The sequence below is a fragment of the Oxyura jamaicensis genome, chromosome 4 (genome assembly GCF_011077185.1).
Source record: "Oxyura jamaicensis isolate SHBP4307 breed ruddy duck chromosome 4, BPBGC_Ojam_1.0, whole genome shotgun sequence".
Lineage (NCBI taxonomy): Eukaryota > Metazoa > Chordata > Aves > Anseriformes > Anatidae > Oxyura > Oxyura jamaicensis.
Window position 1 is genome coordinate 18815948 of NC_048896.1, and position 12270 is coordinate 18828217.

Here is a 12270-nt window from a genome sequence, read left to right on the forward strand (position 1 = left end):
TAGGGAAACTGCCGGCTTCTGTTCACCTTGGTGTTCATAAATGGTGATGCTGCAGTTTCTTAGGGCTCAAACCAGTCAGATAAACACAACCCCACATGTTGTGTAGGATGCAAAGAGAGAAAGCAGAGCTGAACTCTCATTCATTGTCAGAGAGAGATGGAAACTGGTGGCAATTTTACATGTGCATGTTATCTTGGGGGGGGGGAAAAAGTCTTTGGGCTTTGCCTAACACTCAGGCACAGTATCGGGGTAAACCTTTCATGGGAAAATCTAGGCAAGTCCATTGAATCCTTCTGATGCCAGCTAGGAAGCACTTGACAGTTGATTGTCATGTTGACAGGAATGAATCTGTAAGAGAGCTAGTCCTTCCAAATCAACCCTCCTTGCCTCCGTGTGAGCTGTGCATCCCAGCTCTGGGCAGGGTTTGGTCACGGAGCTGTCACCTGCCTGGGCTTCTGTTTTTATACAGCAATAACCCTTCCTGGGCTTTGGGTTCAGTCCTTATTAATGACATATCCGGGTTTCAACTGGGAAGCAGTGTCTTAAAATGCTAGACCATAGCACTGTAATCTTGTTATCTATAGAAAAACTAATTTAAGTAACTTTATTGGTTTCTTGATGAGTATAAAAAATATTTTCCATGTCCGCTCAGAGCATTTGCAGTCAGATTTAAGGCTATTAAGGATACTTATCTGATTCAAAAGATGGTGTTAACATCGTAAAGCACTCCTGAGCATATCTGAGTTTTTATTATAAAATAATATGTACAGTATATGTATATAGTACACCTGATGGTATGGAGTAACAAACCAGCACCATCAGCACTCATCTGCAGTGTCTTCACCCATTGTCAAATTCCAGCAGTTGAAAACTGCTTTTAGGGCCTTAAAAGTTCTGAGTTTGGCTTAAAAATAATATTTTAATATTGCTTTCTTCCTTTTCTATGCAAATAATATGTAGCTGCATATTTTCTTTACGTGCATGTAGATGAATGTATGAACATTAATGCATGAATGCATTAGAACAGTAGAACAGAAGAACAGTTGGAACAGGTGCACATCTTGGCTACACAGTAAAGAATATAAGAACATCAGTGGTATAATTAGTAAAGCAATAATCTTGTGAAGGACATCCTTATTTCACTTACTTTCTTCGTGAATAGTGCTTTGCTTTCTTTTCTGCTGTGAGAATTATCTTAAGGCTCTTGCTGAATTTTCCTAGCTGTGTTGCTGAGGGTTTTTTTTTTTTTTTTTTTTTTTCCTGCAATGACTAATAAAAGACATCCTTGAAGTTCATGGGAGGGGGGGAGGAAAGGAAGCAAAATGAGGCTTTTACTGCCTGGGAAATCATTTTGCAATGGATAAAAGGTCACAGTATTTTTTTGCCAGTGGATTTTCCTGTTGGGAGTATTTATCATCTATAAAGTGCTGCATCTGCGACCTTTGTGAGTATTTTATCAATAACAAAGAACTGAATAATTCTACCATTTTTGAAAAACCACTCATCTATATTTAAACAGTACAGAGGAAAAACTCTTTGGGATGAGAGCTCTGGAAGCAAGTTGCATGCAGTAAATGCTGCTGCTTATGGCCATTAATAACTTAACTTGCTGCATTTGGTTGAAGAGGCAGCAAGGTGCAAATGATCTCTGTGTTTTATGCAAAGCTAATTAATTCAGTTTTACATAAGCTGTTTTATGAATGTTTGTCAGTCATCAGGACACAGGCTCAGGGCACTGCAGAGCCTGGGGTGGGATGCAGGACACCTCCTGCGAGCTGTGTGGAACAGTTCCTGCCCTTGGGATCGCCTTGTGCCCCGCATCCTCCCTCTGACTGCAGCAAAGGTGAAGGAGATTTAATCCAACTGGTGTCACATCCTCAGGGAAAAGCCGTTATTCAGGCCAAATGCTGCTTCTGCTGCAGTGTATATTTTGGTGGATCATTTCCACAGAAAGTGATTTTTTTCTTTCTAATTGTGTTTTATTTTTTATTCAGTGCAGTTCATTCAGATGATGCACGTTTGCTATGTTCTGTGTTCTCCCCTGGGGCATCAAGACATTTGAATTTGAATGGAAAGCCTGAGTGTTTTTGCTCATCCCATTAAGTAATGGCCTCGCACACCAGAACTTAATTTTCAAAAAGAAAAACTTCAGTGAATCTGAAAGGGTTTGCTGGAGATACAGAACATTTTAGGAGCATCCAGCAGGATTTGATTTGAGATATGTCACTAGCCAGAGCAGGCAATTGACAGGGTTACTTAAACTTTACTTTGGGGGAAAATAACTTGGTCCTAATAATTGTGTTTTTAAAGTCAAAACATGTTTGTGTAAAGGGAGGACTACTGTGGAAGAATAATTAAAAGACTGCTTGTATTATTAATAATCTGATTAAACAGCAATGAACACTCAACTGGTTTCTAATTCTAAGATTAATTGCACTGGGTTAGCTAATTAGCAGGCATTGAATAAACCTGTGAGAATGACTTGGTTTTTGAAACTTTTATCAGAGGCAAAGCTGAGGCAGGATCCCAGGCTCATTAGCAATGTAAATAGACCTAGCCGCTGTGCTTCAGCCAGCTGGGCAGCAGCACTCAGCTGCTCTTTGGTTATCACAGGAATTGTCATAAATGTAAGAGAAGCCCATTTTTCTTAATGAGATAATGTAGTCTAACACTATGTGCTGTGGAGTTTAATTGTAAGGCAGGTAGGTGTGATAGCAGGAATTAATGGCAGAGCAGTTTGGGGGTAGTGCTCACACTGGTGCATGCACAGGGACTTGGTGATGATTAAAGACTGTGAAGTCTTAAGTTTTTTTGTGGTTTCTTAAAGTGCTTTTTCTTCCTCCAACCTGCTATTGCCCATTTTGGTATTTGGGTTGTTGAGGTGCAATGCTGTAGGGTGAGACTGTATGGGAGCGAGCTGGGAAGGGGAGCTGCTGTGCAGGGGGCTGATGTGCAGAGGATACAGGAGTGTATGAGGGGATTTTTTATTTGATATGAATTCTATTGTGGACATATTGTCAATATGTCCAGCAGTGTGTTCCAGTGTTATGTGTATGATGGTACATGCCTGGAGCTGTTACCTTTGGCACAGAAAATTCAAAACAAAACAAAAAAAACTTTCTCTGTGCAATAAATGCCTATGTATATATGCTTCATCTGTAGAATCAGTATAACTAAGAGAAATGATGAGACTAGTGTTTAAAACATCAGACTTTTTGGTTTTCTAGGTTATGCTGAGAAAAAAGCTAGGGTTTTCTTGGCTCAGGTAGCAGACTTTGATCTTAGGTGGGTTTCGTAGCTGTGTGAGGTGGCACAGGGAGGTGGCCCTGCACAAGGACTCTCCAAAGACTCTCTAGGGGAAAAAGACCATTGTAGAAGCTGGAGGAAGAGAGAAGATAGGGCAGTTGAAGCTAAAATCTCATTGCGAGGGATGTAGGGAGCTCTGTGGAGATGAAACTGAGGCTCTAGAGATGGATAAGGCTCATCTGCTAATGAAAAATATTTCTGGATGGCATCCTGCTGTGACTGCTTGTGCTCAGTTACTCCCCTCCAACAGCTCTGACACCTTCACATGGATGCTGAAGCTGGGCTGGGTCCTTCACTTAAGATCTCTTCACGTGGACTTTGAAGATGGGTGAAATGAGCATGTGATGGTGGCTTTGGGGGTCCAGCAGGGCAGCACAGCTCAGCTTGCTCTCAGGGAAACATCAGTTTCAAAGAGGAACTGAATTCTTCTTAAACCTGGGCTGCAGGCATGAAGACAGAACACATGTATTAAAAAAAAAAAAAAAAAAAAAAAAGTCTAAAGAGCTGTTTTGTTTAATCTTATTCTGTAGAAACAGAGACTACTAATTTTTCCATGTGCCTATAAAAAAAAAAGTATTTAACCATTTTGATGGAATCCTAAAATTTAAGCCTTATCCACCTTCGGAGTCGGTCTCATCTCCACAAAGCTCCCTACACCCCTCACCATGTGATTTTTAGTTACAACTTCCCTAAGACCTCTCTTTCTCAAGTTCTTTTAGATATTTGAACTTGCAGGTGAGAAAATACAGCAAAATAAACTTTTAGCATGTGTGCTGAAATTAAAAAAGTTGCTAACCTTCTGTCATTTCTGCTTCTGTATTCCTCTAGCACTTCTGTGACTGAGTTTCAAATGATTAACACTTCCAGAAAAATCAAGGTTATGTGAATGAGCAACGTTTTTGTGGCACTATCTGCAAGAGCACTGTTTTGCTGGTACAGTGTCTGTGTGTATTTAAGCAAGCTAATATCCTAACAGAAAGCTACCCAAGCAACCCTCATTCATTCAGTGCTCTTTATATTTGAATTTTGTCTTTAATTTTAAGCCCTTCATGAAAAGAACTGTCAACTCCTCTGACTGTGCAGTGCCTGAAGTCACAGACCTCTGCTTTTTGGGGCACAGAGGTGTCCCTGTGACATCTGTATTGCTGTTGTTTTGGAAGTACCTCACAGTTGCTAATTTGGGAACATAAACACTGTCGTGTGACCTATGGATAATGATAGTTAATGTGCATTAAATTCTGAAAATTTTATATTAGATTTTGTTTACTGATTTAAAATAGCATGATTCAGAGAGGCTTAAGGGTGAGTTAGAAGCCGAGGTTCACCCAATACTGATATGAAAGGGACATTCTGGTCTGCAAATGCTGGTGAATCTGAATTGTCCCTTCTCACTCTCATTGAATTGACTCTGTTATATAAAATTATAAGTGATCTTGTGATACCTGGAATTTAGCTGGATGCTGTATAGGAACTGTGGTATAGGCAATGTGGTTGAAATAGCTGTGGAATGGGAAATAATGAAATAAAATAGCTGTAGTCAAAAAGAAAGACACATTTCATAGCATTCTAGTGACAGCAGAGTGCAAACAAGAAAAAAATGAGCAATTTGAGACAAAATGTCAGAAACTGAAAGTCAAGGAGTGACCCTCCCAAACCTGTTTTGTACTGTTTGACACAACCTATTGTTTAATCTCGCTTGTCAGTGTTGCAAAACACATTTTCAGGCATCTCAAGATGCTTGTCATCTTGAAGCTGCATCTCTTGCAATGTTTTTTTTGGCAAATGAGTCACAGAAGTAATTAAGAAAATGAGTCAGTTCTACTGCTAGCCAAAGAAAAATTGTCAAGGAAACAGTATGAACATAAACTTTTAAGAAATAATTTCAGAATTCTCAGGCTGCTATTAAGGTCCCACCATCTGACTGCTTTTGATGGTAGAGTTACACTGGTAATGATTGCTCCGGCTTTGGGTTACTTTATAGTAGATATTTGAAAGATTCTGTGTCTAAAATAAATCAGAAAATGTAGGACAAGTGTCTGCTGTGCTTCCACAGTTAAACTGCAAAGGCCAGAAGTGACCCCCAACCTTTTTTTAATTAAAAAAAATATATATATATTAGTTTTTGTCTTCATCTGACTGGTGATGGTAATTGTGGTTAATGCAACAGTTACCTGGGTAAATAAGAATTCACTTCTCTGCCATAAGTAACTTTGGAGATTTCCTCTTTCTCTACTACTACTTCCATGAAATAGTACTAAGCTTCCCCTTTCTTGGACCTGCCCCTCCCTCACTTTTCAGCTATCCCAGCTTTTTTTTTCTTCCTCTTACCCATGTGCTTCAGGTGAAGAAACGTCTGGGCTTGTATAGGATGAATCCAAGTTGTAAAGCTCTTAATTTCTACCCAAGTCTAGAAGGAAAGAGATGGAACACTCAGACAGAACAGCAGTTGCTGCTGTATCTATGTCAAATTCTTTACATTTGCAGACTCATGAAGTCCGGGTAGATGGCTGTTTTTTAGACAAAATGATTTTCATTGCATCCAATCAGTGTTAACCATTTTGAATGAAAATGGAATTGTAGTATTGCTTACTTGAAAACTCTGGAGACAGCCCAACTACAAGGAAGTACTTAAATTCCCTCCTCTCCTCTCCCCATGGGATTATTTAGTGCTTAGTGTCTCAGAAGTTTAACAGAATCTTTCTTACCATAAATTTTAATAGGGTGGTACAGTAAAACTTCAGAATGTCAATACATGTTTTCTAAATATTTAACATATATCTCTTGCTTAATTATTTAGATCACATCCACAGTTCCCTTGAAACAAATTTAAAGTTTTACAAAGTACAATGTAAACTGTACAAACAGGTTTGTGTACTGACACTACTGAATATAGGAAAAATTACAGTCAGTTTCCAAATTAAAATTCAAGGATTTTTTTTTTTTTCATGTGCCAAGCCAGATAAAAGAACTAAAAAATTACAGAGGAGCTGTAAATGTTTTATTAATGTTTTGGCTTTGCTTTACCAATAATGTTTTTATTGTTTTCTTCTCTCTAACTTCATTCTGTATACGTTATTTTTCTCTTGTAGTTTTGTTGACAGCTCTTAAAATTAAAACAGAAAATTTAATCTGGGCCTGTGTTCACTGGGAATTTTAGTTCACAGGCTTTAATCTCACAATTTTTCTTCCTTTGCAAATTATTTCTTTAGGTGGGAGCCAACCTATGACTTTTCTATAATCAGAAGAGCAGTGCAATAAGAGATTGGAAGGAGAGAGGAGGAGGCAGGTGTTGAGGTCTTCTCTGCAATCAGGCTAGAAGAGTCTAGGCAGTATGAGGACTAGGAAATCGTATTTTTTTTCTCCTGCTAATGTGCCCGTAGAAGCGTTGGGACTGCTTCCAACCTCTGCATGACTGTTGGGATTCTGGGCATCCCAAAATCCAACAATTCCTCCACCCTTCCCAGTGTTCCCGTTTGGCCAGGTCTGTGCTAATTCAGAACTCTGCAGCTCCTGTGGAGGAGGGCTCTGTTTAGGGCCATCTGGTCGGTGAATCCCGCTTTGCTGTGCTCAGTTTTGCTCCTTTTACCTGGTGTGTTAAACAATCAGTGGGTTGTAATGCCATAAAGATTCTGTGAGTCTTAGTTTTCTCCAAAAACTGCACTAATCACTGACAGTTCACAGGGGTTGTTACTTTTATCCTTCCCCAAGGTAATAAAATCTACTAAAACATGCTGCTAATCCTGGGAGTTTTGCATTAATTACATAAATAAACGGAGGATTGATTGACTGCCCTTATTTATTTCATAATAAGCAATAGGAGATAGGGTTATCCTGTGGTAATGAGACCCTGTGGTGTTATATGATTCATCATATAGATTAGTTCCTTGAATTCCAGAATAAAATTAACTAGAGCCCTTCCCAATGCTCCCAACTCTAGGATTTTGCTTCAGCAAAATGTCCCTTGCATGGCTTGGTCTCTGGGGTCTTTCTCCCCATGTTTATAGAGATAGCATACTTTATACACAGGCATGTTTGTATTCCTTCTATTTTTTTTTTCATCACAGCAGGAACATTGAGTTTGATTTGTATCCTATTTAAATTTTTAGTTTTAACTTTGCCTGTAGCCTCAGTACATTAAGTTCTCCTCACCAAAGAGATCATGAGAGCGTTGAGTCAGATTTTAAAATAGCGAGTACCAGAACCCCGTCTGCATTTCTCTTTTTCTTGGTTGCATCTTCTTCCCTTTTGCTCCCAGTTACTCTGCCTTTTTTTGGATGCCTGTCAGACTGATATAGCTGCAGAAAGCAGAATTTCCTCCACCGTGCTTTTATTCTGAGGCGCCTAAACTGCAGAAATACAAAACATCCCCAGTCAGCTCCTTTGATCTCCCAAACGCTCCAGGTGTGGGGAGCTTTCAGCTGCGCTCTGCACTACCTCTTCTCTGCAGTGCAGTTCACAACCAAGTGGGTAAATTCCACTTAATAGGAAACAATAATCAAAGACCTTAAAAATGTGGCACTTGATTATTTTAGTATTTCTTTTTTTTTTTTTTTTTTTTTTTTAATTGCACTAGATATGTTCACTATTCATAAACTTCAGCTTGAGGCTTACTTACTATTTATTATGCAGTTATTTATTTTTCCTGGTTTATTTAAGAAACATTTAAACCCCCTAGATCAGCACCTGTCCACCAACAGTTTGTTAGAAATAAATTTGCCCTCCCTAACAGCCTGTCCCTTACAAGACTTTGGGAGGATGTGTATCCCTTAAACATCCACAAGTCTGGCTCTCCTTAGCAGGGAGGATTGCAGTGGGGAAAATTCCCTGCCTCCTCCATCCCTGGCAAATACTGACCAGAGGAGCCCTTGGGAGATGCGGTCCCAGTAACCAGGACTAGTTACAAAGCATGTTTAAGTGATCCCGGTATGAAATCTGATCTTGAGATGAAAATCATCATCATTCCTTCTGCCCTCTAAGATGGAGGCAAGTATGGCCCAAATCCTCACTATTTTTACCTTCTCCCCAGCACTCCACTGCAGCCCTCAAGAGCAGAGTTTAATGGCAATCTTTATAACCTTTGTCAAAACTCATACTTTTAAAACAATGGGAGAAGAATTACCAGGGGAACATAGGCCTGGTGTGGGGCAATTTTACTTTCTGGCTAGAAGGAAAATCCAGGACACTTAAAAATATAAACCAATTTCTACCGGTTATTTTTCACTTTAAGACTTGTAAAGCCCATCAAATGCCTGATGTGAGCTCTAATGAGTTTTAACCTTGCTTTTTGCACAAAAAGCTTTGCAGACTTCCTGTGCTTGTTGAAAAATGTGGTATTTACGGATGCACAGATTGTTTCAAAACCACTCTTTAAAATCCCTGTGGACACCAGCACTGCTAATATTCATGTGCTAGCATTTGAATCTTCCTAGAAATGCAGTTTTTAGCTTTTTTTTTTTTTTTTTTTTTTTCCTTCCTACAATATTCAAGAGGTGAGCTAACCTGTGACTGCATCAACGAGAGGCTACCATCAGGAGGATGTTGTTTTTTCTTGGTGGCCCCTTCTGATGTCCTCCTAGAATTCAGATAGGAGGGAATTGCTTTGTTCCCTCTGACTAGGAATTCCAGAAAGAGGGATGGACCTGAGTACAATGTCATAGATTTAAAAATGCTGGCAGACTGATTTAGTACTTGCTGACAACTTGGGTACACGCTATAATCTTGCTTCAGACGCTGTCTAGAACAGTGCTGTCAAAATACCTTGGAAAGTCACTCTTCGGGCAGCCTCAGTGACAAACTTTAGAATTAAATTCCCATATGGTATAAGTTTCTTTTTAAAGAGCTGAATGCGGGAGGTATCACCGTGAGCTGTGACCGTGCCTTATGCCCAGCACGTGCTGCAGACGTACAGAAGCAGGTAGTCTGGGAACAGAGGAAACCAGCCAAGGAGGGTGAATTGTGGTCAGGAAGGGAGGGAGATGCTAAAGGAGCATTTGGACCATGTGACCGTGCCTAAGGTAATTATTAATAGTGATTGTGCCTTGCTTTCTGGATGAATTAGTTCCTCCAAGTAAGAAGGGATCTTTCTCCAGCTGGAGGGAAATTGTGGAGGTGGTCTCAGGACAAGAGTCACGGAATGGATTTCAGTAGGGAGGGAAGGAAGATAGAGCATTTATCTGAAACAAACCGCTTTAATTTCTGTTTATGTCTTGAGGTATACTATTACATGCACCTGACAAGATGGTTCCTCTCTTGGATGAACATGAGAAAGTTTGGCCCCATCTTTTTTTCTTTACTGCTTCCCTGATTAAATTGCAAATATTCAGAATCACCTTGTATCTCAAGTATGAAAGATCAGTTCATTTTGCTTTTTTAAGCCATATCTTTCAGTGTTTGAGCACTATTTACATAGCCTTAACTGCAGATTTAAGTTGCAGCATAGTATAATGCCAATTTCCCTACCACCACTCTTTGTACCCTGCAGAACTTCCTGCATTTTGGCCATCTACTAAATTAGAGGCAGAGAAAAGGATTAAACACCTGAACCAAGCCAGACTGATCAGAATCTTAAAATGTGTTCAAACTGGCCAGTTGCAAACTGAGCCCCCCTATATACATATTTACTTGGTGGGAACATACCTATGAGCACATCTTATGCTTTCTGAGCAAACTTCTTCCCCTTCTACCCGCTGTCCACCTGTTTCGAGTGCAACAATACAGACCGTCTAGACATGACCTCTCTTTTACTTGAATTAACAGGGAGACAGCCTATGTAGAGATGTGGAAATAGCAGCACACACCTTGTAAATGTGGGTCAGCTCCTGGTTAGATCCTCAGTGATACATACACCTTTCTTGTTTTCTGTGTGCTTACATGACCAGAATAGGAAAAGTTGTTGGGTAGGAATAAATAAAATTCACAGTGCTCTGTTTCTGCAGTCTTGGCTGTGTCATGCAGGAGAATGAGCAGGAACTGGACACACTTCCTTGGTAGGTGTTGCTCTGAATGCACACAGCACAGACTTTCCCCAGTAAGCCCAGGCTGTAATGTTGCTCCTTGCAATTCCAAATTCCAATAAAGAAGCCTGTTACCTTGGGTGTTATGTGACCACACTGCCTAGAGATTAATGCAACGTGGCACCCCTTGATGTGCCCTCCTGCCATGGGAGTGGGGTGAAGCATCCCTTCATGGGTAGCCCTGCTTCAGCTCCTGTGGGGGATGGCATTTACCTGCTGTAAGGGTTCAGAGGGTCTGAGGAGGTTTAATTTAGTAGAGGTTATGATGCTGGGTTTTGTGATGTGTAGCCCTGTATTATTTTGAAGTATTAAAAAAACAAACAAACATATGTTTGATCTTTATAAGTGCTAATGCATAAAGCACCAATTAAAAACAAAAACAAGTATAGCATTAAAAAAATCTTCAGCTGGGGAAAAAGTAGTAGTCTTCTAATCTACCTTTTTTTTTTTTTTTTTTTAGTTGTAGCAGTGATCTCTTTTCAGTCTTAATTATTTTAGTTTTTACTAAAAGAAAACAATGGGATCCTGTTATTTTTCCTTGTGAGAGGGAGAGATTTTTTTATAGTCAGCGAGCAATGAGAGCAATATGGTGTTTATTCAACACGTAGAGGCAGGAAGAAAAAACAAGAACAAAATAAGCAGTCAAAAACTCAGCTATGAGGCTTACCATTACCAATAAAATTTTACCTTGTATATAAAAGCAGGTGTGAGTCTTTCAGGTCAAATCCAACACACTTTTTGTGCTTTATTGGTTCCTTAGATGTCAAAGGGACTAACTCGAGCTGTTGAAAATAAAGTAAGAATTACCTCTTTGTGTGATGAAATATAATTTATTGTTTCCAGAAGCTCCATCAATTCTGTAATCCTTGGGCAAGTTTGATATTTTGAGGTGTTTGGAAGACCAATAAACAACCTGTATTTCCACTGCTGGCCTAGCTGAGTCTATAACCTACACAAACTATACCCAAGGACTCCTGTTGAATCTGTTCTGCTCTGTTGCTATTTACTTCTGATTACTTGTAATATTATAGATTTATTCTGGATGTGAGTGCAAGTTGCAAGACAAGATATTGATTCAGAATACCTGGTAATAGAACAGTAATTGCCTTGCTTTAAAATTAAGTGACCATACTCATTTTAGAATCTATAGTATTTCATCATTTCTAGTAGTATCTCATGATATGAAATAGAAGAGAATCCACACCCAATTACCCTTACAGAAACAATAGTTCATGTTGTATTTCATGAACAAATGACAATTATGAAAGCTCTTACCAGAAGTGCATCTGATTTAGACAAATATTTCCTTTCCAGGGGGTTCAAAAAAAAGGCAAAATGTACCTTTTGAATTATTTGTAGATACTTGCATATAGATATTAATAAAAACGATTTTTATTTTTGTTCCTATAATTATGCATCAGTTTTATGTTACGCTAATAAAATGACTTCAAATTAAATATACTCTATAGGTTCATATGAATACAAATGCAATACAAAAGAAATAGTCTTCAGTAAATAATAGGTTTTGATCTCCATTAGCATATTTAATAAGTAGAGAGAGAGGGGAAAAAAGCACTGCTTCCAGTACCGATTTACTATATTATGTTGGAAATGGGGTCTGGTGTATTTCTGTTTTCCAAGATTAAATTCTCTGTGGCACATAAATGTATTTTCTGAATTGTGAAGTCACTTGCATTTTTAAAAACATCTGTTTATGAATATTGTTGTGATAATTACTATTTACAAAATTTTAATCAGGAGAGTGAAATTTTAAATGAAGAACACTGGAGGGAATGTATCTTTACCTTCTGGTCATTACTGCCACAATTTATTCTTTTGCAGTCTGTCAGTTCATTTTTTCCCCTTCTTATTTTATCTTCCCCTTAAGTGCATGTTTCCTTTCTCTCTCTCTCTCTCTCTCTTTTTTTTTTTTTTTTTTTTTTTTTTTTTT

The 12270-nt window shown here is 38.8% G+C and overlaps 1 long non-coding RNA gene across 2 annotated transcripts in view; it reads left to right on the plus strand.

The window, feature by feature from the left end:
- Positions 1-2508: 2508 nt before the first annotated feature.
- LOC118166339 overlaps positions 2509-12270 on the plus strand; it is a 13982-nt gene continuing 4220 nt past the window's right edge. The window contains exon 1 of one of the 2 annotated variants that reach the window (XR_004750455.1): positions 2509-2627. This is a non-coding gene — a long non-coding RNA (uncharacterized LOC118166339). The other variant, XR_004750456.1, reaches the window with a different exon arrangement.